Source organism: Dermacentor andersoni, chromosome 11 (assembly GCF_023375885.2).
Source record: "Dermacentor andersoni chromosome 11, qqDerAnde1_hic_scaffold, whole genome shotgun sequence".
NCBI lineage: Eukaryota > Metazoa > Arthropoda > Arachnida > Ixodida > Ixodidae > Dermacentor > Dermacentor andersoni.
The window spans coordinates 69883864-69898422 of record NC_092824.1 but is presented as its reverse complement, the minus strand read 5'-3'; the positions used below and the strand labels follow the sequence as shown (position 1 = coordinate 69898422).

Below are 14559 nucleotides of genomic sequence, written 5' to 3'. Positions count from 1 at the left end.
GATTGCCATGTAAGGTCGTGGGAAGAGGACCGTACAAGTCTATTCCAACTACTTCAAAAGGCGAAGCGGGACAAGGCAGAGGTTGTAAAGAGCCAGAAGGAGCTGTTGGTCGTTTGCGGCTTTGACAATGAACGCAGGGTGCAGCGACTTCATATTCTGTTGTAAGTCTTGTGGTAGCCTAGATGAACAGTCGTCGCATGATCGTGAAAGGCTTCAAGCACCTCACATTGCAGAGAACATGGTATGACCGCGACCCATTTGTTGCCATCGATGTGATAAATGTTGCGATGTAAAACCTCATTGTGCAGCTTGAATTGATTAAGTTGTCGACGAAGTCAGGCGTTTGGAGGTGACGAAGAATCTTCCATGTGTTGGAGAATAGTTCAGCAGTATGGGTCGATGCGTTGGTGGGACACAAGGACAGATGGGCTGTCGTGTCTTAGCCATTCGAGGGTTACAATGGGTAAAGCCAATGAAGAGGACTCGGGACGTACAGAATCACGGAGAGGTTATGGTGAATCGTCATGATTCTTCAGAGGGTAGCAAGAGAGAGCATTGGTGTCTTGATGCTTCTTTGTAGCCCTGTAGGTGACATTGAAATCGTACTCCTGTAGGTGAAGCACACAGCAACCCAGGTGACCTGATAAATTCTTTAGCAATGAAAGCCAGCACAGTGTGTTATGGTCGGTAACGACTGTGAAATGGCGGCCATGAAGATATGGGCGAAATTTTTGCACTGCCCAACAGCAAGGCACTCCTGCTTGGTTATGGTGTAGTAATTCTCTGCACTGGTTAGTGCACGACTAGCATAAGTAATTACTCGTTCGCGGAATGTGTTGTCACATTGCAGTAGAATGGCACCGAGACTGACTGCTAGCGTCGGTGTGAAAGATGGTGGGCGCGGTCGGATCAAAGTGGCACAGTACTGGGTCTGACGTCAGGGCATGTTGCAAAAGCAGGAAAGCATGTTCACATTCGTCGGACGAAACAAAGGGCGCATTACTGGCGAGGAGTTGATGGAGCGGGGACGTAAGCGTAGCGAAGTTGCGTATGAAGTGCCGGAAGAAGCAAGTCCAAGAAAACTGTGCATGTCTTTTTGACGCAGTGGACACAAAATTCGAGGATGGCAGTAAGCTTCTCGGGGTCCGGTCGAATACCTTCTTTGCTGACTATGTGCCCCAGAACTTTGATGGCCTTGCTGGCGAAACTGCATTTGTGTGTGTGTGTGTGTGTGTGTGTGTGTGTGTGTGTGTGTGTGTGTGTGTGTGTGTGTGTGTGTGTGTGTGTGTGTGTGTGTCGTGTGTGTGTTGCGTGTGTTGAGCTGCAAACCAGCATTTGCAAGAGAGGCAAGGACTTCATCAAGACGTTGCAAATGTTGTGAGAACATGGTTGAAAACGCAATGTCGTCGAGATAGCACAGACAGGTTTTCCATTTCAAGCCACACAAGACTTATCGATCATGCGTTCGAATGTGTCAGGCACATTGCAGAGTCCAAAAGGCATCGCACTGAACTCGTAGAGCCCATCAGGGGTAGCAAATGTCGTTTTTTCTTTGTCGGATTTGTACATCGGTATTTGCCAGTAGCCTGGTCTAAAGTCAAGGCTAGAAAATTATTCAGCACCGTGGAGTGAATCTAGTGCATCATCCATCCATGACACAGGGTAAACATCTTTGCGCACGATTTTGTTCAGCGCACGGTAATAGACGCAAGAACACACTGAGCTGTCTTCGCGACAATTGCAACGACATGAGTGTCAACAGCTCAAGTGACAGTTGATCCACGAGGCAACAGTTGGGGTTCGAGAGTTTGGTTTATTGCAGTAAGCAATGCCGACCCCTCAGAGAAGCGAATAAGGCCAGGGGTAATCAGAATTGCTCGAGATAGGGTATGGTCATAGGGTAGAATGAGTACGCCGCCATCCACAATGTTACAGGAGTTGACACCTATAATCTCTCCTCTAGGTGGCCAAAGAACGTAATCGGAAGAGGTGACGAGACGAATGCATTCTTCGTGGTTAGGAAAAGAATTGCCAGTGGCATACAGTTGTGTGAGGCGCTGACGACAAGAGATAGAAGCAGACGCCAAAGAAGTCCCACCCCAAGATGAGTTCATGGGTCACTCACGAAATACCGCAAAAACAATGTGGTGAAGAATTTAGTCTATGGACACACGAACAGTACACAGTGCGATTGGACGAATAATAACGTTGGCTGCTGCACAAAGAGAAAGGCCGGAGTAAGGCAATTCTTGTGTTTTATAGAGTCCCGAACAGTCACATGGCAATAATCGCCAAGCATCTTGTAACATGGAGCCACCTCAGAATTGCACCAAACAAAGATGATGGATGCAGCCAGTCTTGCCAGATAACTACATTTTGACTATTCTGTATTGTTTGCATTTATTGTGCAAAAGGAATTCTCGCAGAGAGTTTTATCTTCAGTGGCCTTCAGTTGACGTCATCTGCTACAACTAGCACATAAGTTAACTCCATAGCACCACTAGGATGGAGACATTGTGTCGTGGGATGCTTCCTTAAAAGTGGACAAGAAGATTCTAAAGGAAAAGTGTGAGATGGTCACAGTAATAACCAAGGCATTTGGCATGGGAATGACCCAGCTATGAAGGTATTATCAGATGTGGACAAGCATACAATACTAAATGGCGCCTTGCACGAGTCCCAAGTGTCAAATGTAATGAGTATTGTGCATTGAAAGGGCCAAAAATGTTTTGTACATGCAAGGGAACACTATGGGCATTTGATAGCAGTTGCTTAGATGTACTACATTTAAAGGAACCAAACGAATTCCCTTAGACATAAGCATGCAGCAAATTCAAGGACTAGATGAAGCTTCAAAGAAACTGCATTTCATGTAGGATAGGTGTGAATGACCTTTGTGTATGAGATCAGTGACAAAAACACTAAATGAATGCAGTACAGTGTCTGTATCATATCTTGTGCAGACCAAACTAGCCTGGAGTTTCAGCATTCCTTGTCAGTACATTTAAATAGGCACTACATTGTTAAAAGTGCAATATTGTTCTACAAAACATAATATGCAAGATGTAGCATGCTAACCCTCGTGGCTCAACAACTACTGAACCGAAACCTCAATGAGCAGTGAAGCGTCCTTGTAATTTTCATCGTAACCATACTTTTGCTCTTGAAAGTGAACCTCTTTAGTGAATTTGCTTGTGTATTAATTTTTCTTTAGGCAAGTATTTTTTATACATGTTAATGTCTCAATCCTGCTTTCTCTTTTCAGAGCTAAAACAAAATGCCTCTTATTTCAATTTGATCTTTTGACCTAGGAAGCCATCATCTGGTGCTGTGTACAGCAAGCACATGCTTCGGGCAAGGAGGGAGCCAGCACCATATCTACATCAGCAAGAACCTCGGTGCTCAAAATAAACATTTTCTGTGCAAATACCTGTCTTTTTATACTTCCAGCATGAATTAATAAGTTTTTTTTGTCTTCACATGCAGGAAGGTTTATAGGAATAAATAGTGACTGTTGAATGCCCAGGAAAAGCCTTGAAGCCATTCTACTTGTACAGTGATAAAGTACATGTGTACTTGAACTTGATAGTACAGAAACGAAAGGCAAAGTAACAGGCAAAATGCTCGGGGCAGCAGTCGTATAAATGGTAGATGAACACAGCTAATTGTGCTGTCCAGTTTCATTCAGTTTGACGAAGTGTTGCAAGAATTGCCTTCAATATAAATCATTCAGTTTAGCCAGCTAAAGTCGAACTCGTACAAACTTTGGAATGTCTGCTGAGAATATTAGCATACATGGTATGTGTGCATCCTTCAGCAGCACTACAAGCCCAATAAGGTTTTTGCGTTACTGTCCCCCCTCCCTTGGGGTTATTGCAGTGTCTACTTCAAGTGCTTGAGGGTATAATGGAGAATGACTCCAATTTGCTATAAATATGTGCAGTGTTGATGCAGAAATGAGAAGGCTATATAAATATGCAGGACAAGAGCTGGTAGGCCTGGTTATAAGCATGAATAAGAAATTTATAGATCAAAGGCAATATGAATACAATATGTTAAATGACATCCATATGTGGGAACTGCCCACATGAAAGGAAAGAAAGTGCAATGCTTGCAACCTACCAACACAAACATCAGTCGGGAAGGATTCTGTGAGGATCCACTAAGTGGACTATTTCAGCACACACTGATTAGGTAGAGCTCTAAGCTGGTAGAGCAAGCGGCAATCGTCACCGTGGGCTCTCGTGCTCTATTCATTCAGCGTATACTGGAATGGACAGTCCACTTAGTCAACACTTACAGACTAGCCCCCTAGGGCTGTGGAAGGAAGGAAGGAAGGAAAACTTTATTTGGTCCTGCAAGTAGTGATAATTAATCACTAAGCGGGCCGCTCCCACGTCAGGATCGGAAGGCCAAGCCTCACGGCCACATCGTGAGCCTGCTGGATGAACAATTCTAGGGCTGTGGAAGCACGCAGTATATTAAGCTTAAGTCTGTGTGGAGTGCTACCTCCTGCTTATGTGGCAAGTCCTCCTGTTTACCTGTTCCTTTCAACTGAGAGCTGAGCACCGCCTAGGTTAAGTCAGAAAAAGCAACCAGCGTCCATAGAATTCAAACTATTACTATTTGCCCTATAAAAGGGGACAGTGAAGCCTAAAATGACACTTGACTTGGGCCATATTTTTCGCAATATGCCCGAGAATATTGGGATTTCCCATCAATTTTACCCTTCCTACATCACATAGTGAACAACGTGAAAACTTAACACTGTTGCGCAGAGCGATGAAGGGTCAGGATTTGAGCGAGAAAACAACACGACACCTGAGCGCAAACTACGAACTGGTTTACTTTTCTGCAAGTGAAGCGTACATAAAGCCTACACGCATGCACAGGAGTCCTCTTCCCGGTCTACCTACACCCTCTATTGTCAGCGATTATGCTAATCTCTTTATTGCTGAGTGAAATAGACGGCGGGCTGACACATGAGCCCTGTGGGTCCACCTTGAGGTTGTATGCTTCCACGACTTCTCTTTTCCTTTGGTTCCTACTTTTCAGCAGAATCATTGTCTTGTGATAATCACCAGTTGATAGTTTGTGCTCAGGTGTCGTGTGTTGTTTCCTCACTCAAGTCCTGTCCCTTCTTCACTCCGCACAACAGTGTTAAGTATGTCGAACCAACTAGCCCACTGCACAATTTTCCTGAACTTGAAAACAATTGTAAACTAAAGTCCGTGAGAAACGAAGTGTTCTGTCATGACATACAGATTTATGCATGATCACTTTGCTATATAAAGATACAATTTTAGCCAATGTTAACGAAGAGCTTCACTTTTGGAGTTCACTTAAATAATGTCTGTGATGCAATGTGACAGTACGAGGTCCTGGAGATGCTACTGTGGAGATATGTCAACATTGAGCCTATTCCTGTTTAATCTATGGATAGATGCCTTCACGAAGAGTTGGAGAAACTGCACAATACAATGTTTTATATCACATGTAATAATTATGCTGTGATAAAGTGTACAGGCTGAGCTTAATGTTTTAGAAAAGCTCAAGAAAAGGCTCCAGAATAGGTATGATGATAGGTATGAATAGGTATGATGCAACCTTTTATTTGGCTCTCTTCATAGTGAAGTCTAGACGCATCACCTCAGCCACACTTAAAAAATCTGTGGGCTCGTACTGCCCATGCCTTTACTGCACAAGTTGCCTTGGTGCTCCCAGTCTTGACAGGTAACACTTAAGCACCCTCTCATGCACATGTTTGTTCCAAAGCTACAGTTGCTAACTAAAGTAACTCCCACATGCGATTCTGTAACTCTAGACCTAACTGCAAAAACGCATGCATTACTACGAGTTTGGCATAGAGTCCACATGAAATGTGCACAACTTCAAATTTCGCATAGGCAACAGATAACTGGTAACCTGTTAGAGTAACAAAATGGATGCCAAGGAAAATTCACCCAAAGCCTTAGGCAGGAAAATGAGGTGTTGTGATGAGATAAATAGCAATCACATTTGATCGACTGACTAAAAGCTGGAAGGGGTATTGCATTTGACATGATTGAAATGAGCTGCAGCATGGCATGGTAACTGTGGCAGCCTTTACAATGCCATGCTCTCTGAATTACACTTATGTGCATCCATATGCTGCAGCGACCAACTGTTTTTATTCAAGAAAGCCAGGTTTGTGGTTCAGCACACATCATACGCTGGCAAACTCACTGATTAGTCAACTCCCTCAGATCATCCCATGAGTCTGAGTGAGCCCAGCTGAGCAGTATTTTGGCGAGTTTGAGCCCGAGTGAGCTCGGCTGAGTAGTATATTCTTATGAGTTCAAGTGAGCAGCTAAGTATAATTTTGGCGAGTCTAAATAGTGAGTTCCGATTATTTTGCCAACATATATATGGTCCGTGTACTTTCGAAATTCAGGTATGACACTTGCGCATAGGTTGGAAATTAAGCTTCTCGCCAAGTGACTACTGCAGAAATGATCATAGAGCTAGAGAAGAACGATACGCCTTAATCATGCAGCGTGCCGCGCGGGATCCGTGGTGTGCAGCGTGCCAGTGGATGGGTGCGTGTTTGGGAAATTAGGGGGTTTCGACCCATCCACAGATAATTTCCATAATACCTTTCTCCATAGTGTATTATTGCGATAGCAATTTTTGGACACCCTAAGCGAATTTTCGCCATCGCCCTGATGTTTGGTTTAAAGTCCAAGTGTGACAAAAATTATAGTGCCCCGTTGCATCCCACGTGCTGGGGTTAATTGCGAATGAAAGGGTGCGAGGGTGAGCCGAGAAGGATGGCAGCTTTATGCGCGCTGTCCACGTCCCGTGATCAAGCGCGCGCTAGGGTAGGAGAGCGCGCGACGTCTCTTGCCCGGCCGTGCCCGTGCATACGGCTGTCCGCGCGCAGCAGAGTGCATATACACGGCCCGCGCGTGCCACATTTTTTAAAAGTAATTTGCGGCCGGTGTAAAGGCCGCAAGCCGACGTGGCTGCTGGTTTCACGAGTGTTGGAAGTAGCGTTATTCAAGTTTTGGACGAAACTTAGAGAACAGTGACTTAAAACAGTGAATTCCTTAGAGGGGCCAAAATTTTGGGGTGCATGAGCGGCACGTATAGTAGAATGCAGTGTTCCATTGTAAAAAAATTTTTGATGTAACAAAGTAGAGTGCTGAGTGTTACGTCTTTGTTACATCAAGGTTCAACAAAAATTAAGCGGTGGAAATCAGCGCTGGGCGCATATGCAACTGGATCCACACTGAAAACATTTGAGAAAACATTTTTTAAAAAATACTCTGTACATTTGTATAAATCCCTACCTGCAGATATTCCTCTGGTTTAGCCTAATTATGTGCTGCCTACTTAACTTACTGACGCAGCACACGTATCATTCCGAAATTTGCTTTTAGAAAATGCACTGAGTTATTGAGTTTCGCGAACAGAAAAAAAATTGCAACTTCCAATATAGCGTGCTTCCTAGGCTATTAAATAGCTACAATGTTCAAGGAACGTACTGTTTCCATCAGTGGCTTACTCATGCAGTAAGATGTACTGCTCCTACACCTTGTAGTAAAAAGCATATGCATCGACACATAGCAGCTGATATTCTTGCTTATTTTCTCATCACAGAGGTAGATGGGGCACATGAACCTATATGCTCACACAAATCAACGTGACCAACTACTGTGGAGACATGGCAACGAATTCTTTGTTTACCTTGTACACCACAAGTGCGAGGTTTGCGCATTCATTTGACTTCATGAAACCCTATTTATACTACAGGCTTTACGGCAATGCTTGCATGCAGTGCGGTGAAGCGCTCGACAAAACTGCACATATATTATATGGTTTGTTTGATATTAACTCGAGATGCAAACGTTTGTGCAGGCAGGCAAGCAATGTTTCCATTCACACAGCGCACCAAAAGAGCGTGGTATATGCATTGATCTGGTTTCATGACATCGTGCTTTTGCCACTAGCTTTACGGCAGTGCTTGTGTATAGTGCTGCGAAGCACGACGGAACTGCACATTATTATACGGTGTGCTCGAAATCTACTCGAGATGCAGACGTTTGTGCAGGCAGGAAACGAATGATTTAATTCACGTAGCACAACACGAGAGCGCGCTCTATGCAGTCCTTTCATTTAATAAAACTCTATTTCTGCCACAGGCTTCACAGCAATGCTTGTGTAGGGGGCTGTGAAGCTCGACGCAGCTGTAACAACATCCCACGGTACACCCGATTTTTACCGCGTTTGTTTTAAAGGGCCCCTCACAGGCTACATAACAAATTTTGGTTATACGCTGAAAGTTGTTACGTATCCTCTAAGAAGTGTTCTACCGCAAGCATTTTTCAAATTGGTTCATTAACAGCAGAGAGAGAATTATTGAAGTGCCGCGAACACATGATTTCAGGAGGCAAGCGTCGCCGCCTATATAAACACTCTCTCGACTTTCCCCGTTTCGCCTGTGTAAGCGAATTTCCTTCACTGCGTTCTCCCATACCGGAGCCGAGGGGTCGCGCGGCGGGTATACCTTGCCGTCTTCTTTTTTTCACCGTCACCGGCACACTTCCGGTGACGGTGTCGTGCGAGCTGTTGCGCTTGTCTCGTTTCCTGTAGCGGACGATAATGCGCGCTCTACACGAGAACACGTGATTAGCGGTATAAGTCAGTGCCCCAGCACTGAGGCAAACGCGAGGGGATGAAGGAGCATGAACGCAATGCTGGAACACAGTAGACAATGTCGTATAGTTTCGTTCTCTGCGGGCGTGCAAACGTCGGAGAAAGGAGACGAAATGGAAATTCATATTGCTACAGTGCGAAGTAAAACAAAAGCACCCAGACATTCGGGTTGTATTTTTCATTATTTCTCTAAACTTTAATTAGTCCACTGAAGCAACGTACAGATTCAACAAATAACTGATGCTGCCTTGAATCTAAGTCACGTGTCACTCTGAATGACATCACAGCACAGCCTGTGCTCCTACGCAGCAGCAAAGTTATGGGCATTCATCTGCTTGCTGCTGCGATAACATTATCACACTTGAACTCAGAGGTACGATTTTTGTTGTGTGAGGTTATAGATAGCCAGTAGACTACTTGTCTGATGTTAAATGCTATGACCCACTGGCAATCCACGATGCACTCAATGAAAACGTTTTTATGCTGTGTGCGGCGTGACTCTCCAGTGACCCACACGCAAGAATTCTCGCTCTTGTGTTGCCATCTGAGGTTTGAAATTGCAACTAACATATATTTTTATTGCATTGGACACGGGGTGGCATGTTTGTTTCGGAGAGTCGAGTGACGGCGCATTTCTCAGTTGGGTTTCTTGCAAACTTTCGCCGCAGTTTTTGAAATACGTGCCGTTGGAATAAGTACCTGCATTTTTCTTGCTACTCCCAAACTTTTCAGCGTGTCTAATAGATAGATCCTCATGCCCCTTCCGGATGCAAAAAAAAAAAAAAAAGCACAATGCAGAGGAAACAAATAAACTTAGTTTTGGGCCAGAAGAATGCACCAGCAACTTCGCGATCACCAGCGGATGAGTCAAGTGCTTCAGTGTCAGATGTTCAGCAGTGGACAGACAGTGAAATCAGTGACAACGATAGTGTTTACGAACCATCACAGACCTCAGCCAGCATGTCGAATGGAGAGTCAGACCTGACTGATGATTCTGAGGTGAATGATTCAGGATACGATGCTCTCATTTCCCTCAGCCCATCTCTAGAGAAATGGACACCGGCAACAACCACTTCGCCTAGTGTGACACCGCACTCTAGGCCGCCCACTATCATTCAGTTGCCATCTAGCCGTTATGCCCCATCTTTATGTTCACTGTTTATTACGGATGACATTTGGCAAATGATGGTCAATGAGACAAACAGGTTCACACAACAAGTGTTGAAGTCAACTACTCCTAAATCTAAATCACGGTTGAAAAATTGGACGGAAACCAATGCCCAAGAAATTAAAGCCTTTATTCGAATACTGATTTGTATTGGTCTCCTCTGTCTTCCTACTCCCAAATCTAAATCACGGTTGAAAAATTGGACGGAAACCAATGCCCAAGAAATTAAAGCATTTATTCGAATACTGATTTGTATTGGTCTCCTCTGTCTTCCTACTCCCAAATCTAAATCAAAGTTGAAAAATTGGATGGAAACCAATCTCCAACAAATGAAAGCATTTGTTGGAATACCAATTTGTATTAATCTTGTCCATCTTCCTATCTGAGTCACTACTGGGCAAAAAGTAACCTGTATGGTGTTGAACTCATTCGTCAAAATATGAGCCGTGGCCGCCTTTTCCCTACTTTTGAGGTTCCGGCATTTTGCGGACAATTAACTGGTTGCAGAGTTGCAGGATCATGTCTTTAAGATCCATCCTCTGGTAGAGAAATTGAACCAAAATTTTTGCCACTGTGCTTGAGCCGGGAAAGGAGGTTGTGATAGATGAAACAATAGTGCCATGGCGAGGCAGACTTTCGTTCTTACAGAGTCAGGCTGTTCAAGGCATGTACCAAAGACGGTTACAGGCTAAAGGTTGATGTATATGCCGGAAAGTGTGACTGAACAGTTGGCATCGGACATGCCGAAGATGTATGCTTGAAACTCCTGCAAAATTACAAGGAAGTCGTGTGCCCGCTGTACGTAGACAACTTCTACATGAGCTTGCCACTCACTCTTCGCCTTCTAAAGGAAGACACTTTCATTCGTGGCACAGTTCGCTCAGTGAGGAAAGGGCTGCCAAAAGATCTCACTGAAGTAAAGGTTGCAAATGGCAGTGCTACCGGACTTCAGTCCAAAAATGGAGTGAAGGCACTGAAGTGGATGGACAAGAGGCCTGTTCTGATACTCACATCTGTCGCCAAATATGAAGCAACTTTGGTGGACAGTGGGAAGAAAACAAGGGACGGCGCACCAATCATGAAACATCAGGCCGGTCTCGATTGCAATGCAGCAAAAAAGGGCGTCGACTATAGTGAACAAATGACGTTATACCACAACTGCCTTAGAAAAGGACTCAAGTGGTACAGAAAGGTAGCTGTTGAGTTGCTCATTGGAAGTGCCATCATAAATGCGTGGAACATTCGTAGCATGCTTGAAGGAAACTCTACGCCAATTACAAAATTTCAAGATGAACTAGCTGGCTCATTCACTGTTCGGCCCTCGTCAAAACAACATCGAAGAAACTCGTGGGAGGAATGTCCACATGCTAAGAAAAACTGGCACGTCGGCACACTCAGTGGCACTGCACTGGCTGCTATGCGGCCAACAGTACCAGCAGTAGCCCAAACACTACGGTGAGAGTGAGAAAAGTGACCACTTTCTGTGGATAATCCCCTGGCAAGCCATTCATCTGTTTGTTGTGCTTTAATTATAAGCACAAGTAACCTGAGAAGCAAGCTAGCTTCAACCGTAAAATGAGTAGGATGAAAACTTCAAAACATGGTTAATGTTCCTACTAAATTTTAGCCTTTCTCTAACCAATAAATATTTCTAACACAGGAACTGACTTCTTGTCTTTTCTAGTGGCAAGCACTTTGTAGTTCAACATGGTTTCTAGCATCTTGAATTCATTGAAGGGCTACAGAATGTATTAAAGAAAGATAAAAAGGCATAATGTTGTGCTGAACGTGATCAAGGCACATGTACAAGAAACTATAGTTATTTGTTCGATGAGGACAGTAATGTGCTTTAGCAAGTTAGAAATTTGTTACGAACTTGCCCACATTCACATCTTAACAGATTTAGCAATGTTTCCACTACGTAGAGAACCTTGATCTACAGTGCTTTTATCACCCTGAAGAAGGTTGGTGTTCCTATTATAAAATGTGTACTTAAAAAGCTCAATCTCTCAGGATTTTATGTTGTTTTACTTGACATAAGCTTACGAGGCTTACAGATTACGTGCTCATATCTCAACCTAAATACCCACTTCCTTTTCAATGATTTTCATTTCTGTAAAAGCTCAGTAAATTTCGTCAGACGAGAAGTGCAAATGCGTTTTTTATTCTTTCATGCTTGGTGCTTGCTAGCCTGCTGCGATAGTGAAGTACAGCTTCAAGAGGAGAGCTGACTGAATAGTTTGCTTTTCTGTATGCATGCAGTATTACACTTGAATGCAAGCCTTTTTGAGCTTTGAAAATTTTTTAATGGTCTTGTTCTGTTGGGTTATTAACAGAAAATGTTGAAACCTTACTGTACATAAAATTTATTCTATAGCCTGTTTATTTTTACAATAGTGATTGTTCTACAAGTGATCAACATCAGCTAAACAAGGGAGGCCTCTGCCTGCAGCCAGTGTTTCAACAAGAGGACTAGTTGACAAAGATGAGTTTGTCACAACGTTGGCTCCAGCCCAAAACATTCCTTATTCGACTTGTATTTACATCTTCCTGTGAATCTGTTTGTTGCTCCAACTCCAATACACAAAGATGAGTGGAATGCATAAGCTTACTTGTAGAGCTGCTCAATGAACTGCTGCATAAGTTCAACTCAACTGCAACGTTTTGAACATCAGGACATGTGTAAGTGAAAATTAGTTTGTGATGGCCATGTGGGTCTGTTTTTCTGCCTGAATAATAGGGAGAGGAGAGCAAGATAATTGCTTTGAGAACTTTTAAGCAGAAAAAGCATGGTGGATGAGGAGCAGTGGCCGGGATAAAACATTTCAGGAGTTCAATGTAGTAAGGAAACAGGAGTAATATGATTAACTTTGCAAGAATATGAGACCATTATAACACTAGGGGAAACAGACTGGCCAATCACAATGAATTTTCAAATATTGTAACTGATCTAGAACACCTTGCACGGCTGCTGTAATTAGGAAAAAAAATGTAGCACTGTCTTAAAAAGACAGCTTTTTTGTTTGTTTACTCTGCTATGCCACCGTACACATTATTACTATTACTTTTTTTTTCTTTTGGAACAGATAGTCACCATATGCCTGGAGGTTTTAGATCACCTTCTTGGTGTGCTCCCGATATATGAACAGTTCAAAAACATTAACATTGTTGCTTGGTTTATTGCCCAAATAGACCGGCACGTAACGACTGACTAAGGAAGCAGGCGTGTGAATATGCGCACCTTGTATCCAATCAACCCCTATATCAGTCAATTTTGTACAATTAGACCTCCATATATTGAACTTTAATGTAACAAACCGTTTCACTTTGCAGAACTTATTTGGGGTGCATATAGAAACCTTCAATTTATTGAATTCTGTTTATCTGCAATTTAAATTTAATGATATCATATTCTTCTAAAATTTAAATGAGGATATGTGTTGCATTTGAACTGTAAATTCTATGGACGTACAAGTGCTTTTCGGGAGTAAAGCTTCACGATTTCCTTCCCTAGTTTATTCGACTTAAGGACAAATTCTGCAGCAAAGTTATAAAACGACCACAGGCGATAAGCAGCTGAATGCGAGGTATCTGGTACAGACCGACGGCGGAAAACATACAAATCACAACAGCACACATTCAGGCGAGTATGTAAACAGGCGAACTAAGCAGGGAACAAAAACAATACAGCACTGCTTTTATAGGTCCCGAATGATCAGAGTTTTGTCAAAGTTGGTGCAAGCACACATCCGCAAATAAAACTGGCTCCCTCTGTGCATTGCCCAATACTTCAAGAGCTGACGCCTACACGACCACCAGGGGAGGTTATAGCACTTGTTTCTGCTCTGATCATATAGTCATTCTTTCTCTATGGTATAGTGTTCGAATGATGTCGCGACAACGCATGTACATCAAATAGGGGCGACGACCTTCCACAACTCCAGAACATCACAGTCATAGGCAAAGACCGTTTGCACATGTACTAACCAGCCAAACAAGCTAACCACGGCAGCGAAGACCACTTAAATCGAAGATACAACGCAGAAACACGTCGAAAAGGTTTCACCATAGAGAAAGGTTACAACACCCTGTTTCACAGACGCTCACAAGAAATGTCCAAAGCATGTACATACAAAGCGCACTACCGCCGCCTTTTAAAAATCCAACGGGAGCCAAGTTAAATCAGCTATAGTTGGCTATTTGGGTGAACGCAGCGAGGGCGTTACAGCAACCCGGTGAACGCAACGCACCCGTTCGAACCACCGGGTACGCGCAACGCCGGCCGCGTCGCAGGCACCAAAGGCGGAAGTCGTGGCGTCTACGTTAACATCCGAAACACCATTTGAACTGCGCGCCACGGTGACATAGCGTTGTGGGCACGCACCACTGCGTCGTGGCCTTCGCAGTGCGGCACTGAAGAAGGAACGGGAGCACAGCTGATGCCGTGTTTGACGACAGGTCGGGGCCCCTGCGTGCGAGTCGCCCGCTGCGCGCTGACGCGTGTCCTCCAGGACCTTTAATGAAATTTATCCAATCCAATCCGCTTCTGCTGAACGCCTTGAATTACTTTTTGCCGCAAGATATTTCTGAAATAGCATATTTTCACTTCGATAAGAAGCGGTGCAGGGCCCTTTAAAGACTAAGCTTAAGCGTCCTCCAATTTTGTATTCGGGCCGTTTCAACACAGCGAAAGC

General features: G+C 43.8%; 1 long non-coding RNA gene across 1 annotated transcript; it reads left to right on the top strand.

The window, feature by feature from the left end:
• Window positions 1-8810: 8810 nt before the first annotated feature.
• Window positions 8811-13893, top strand: LOC140214198 (uncharacterized). Its single transcript, XR_011891117.1, has 2 exons — window positions 8811-9070; window positions 12263-13893. It is a non-coding gene; the product is annotated as an uncharacterized lncRNA (long non-coding RNA).
• Window positions 13894-14559: the final 666 nt, after the last annotated feature.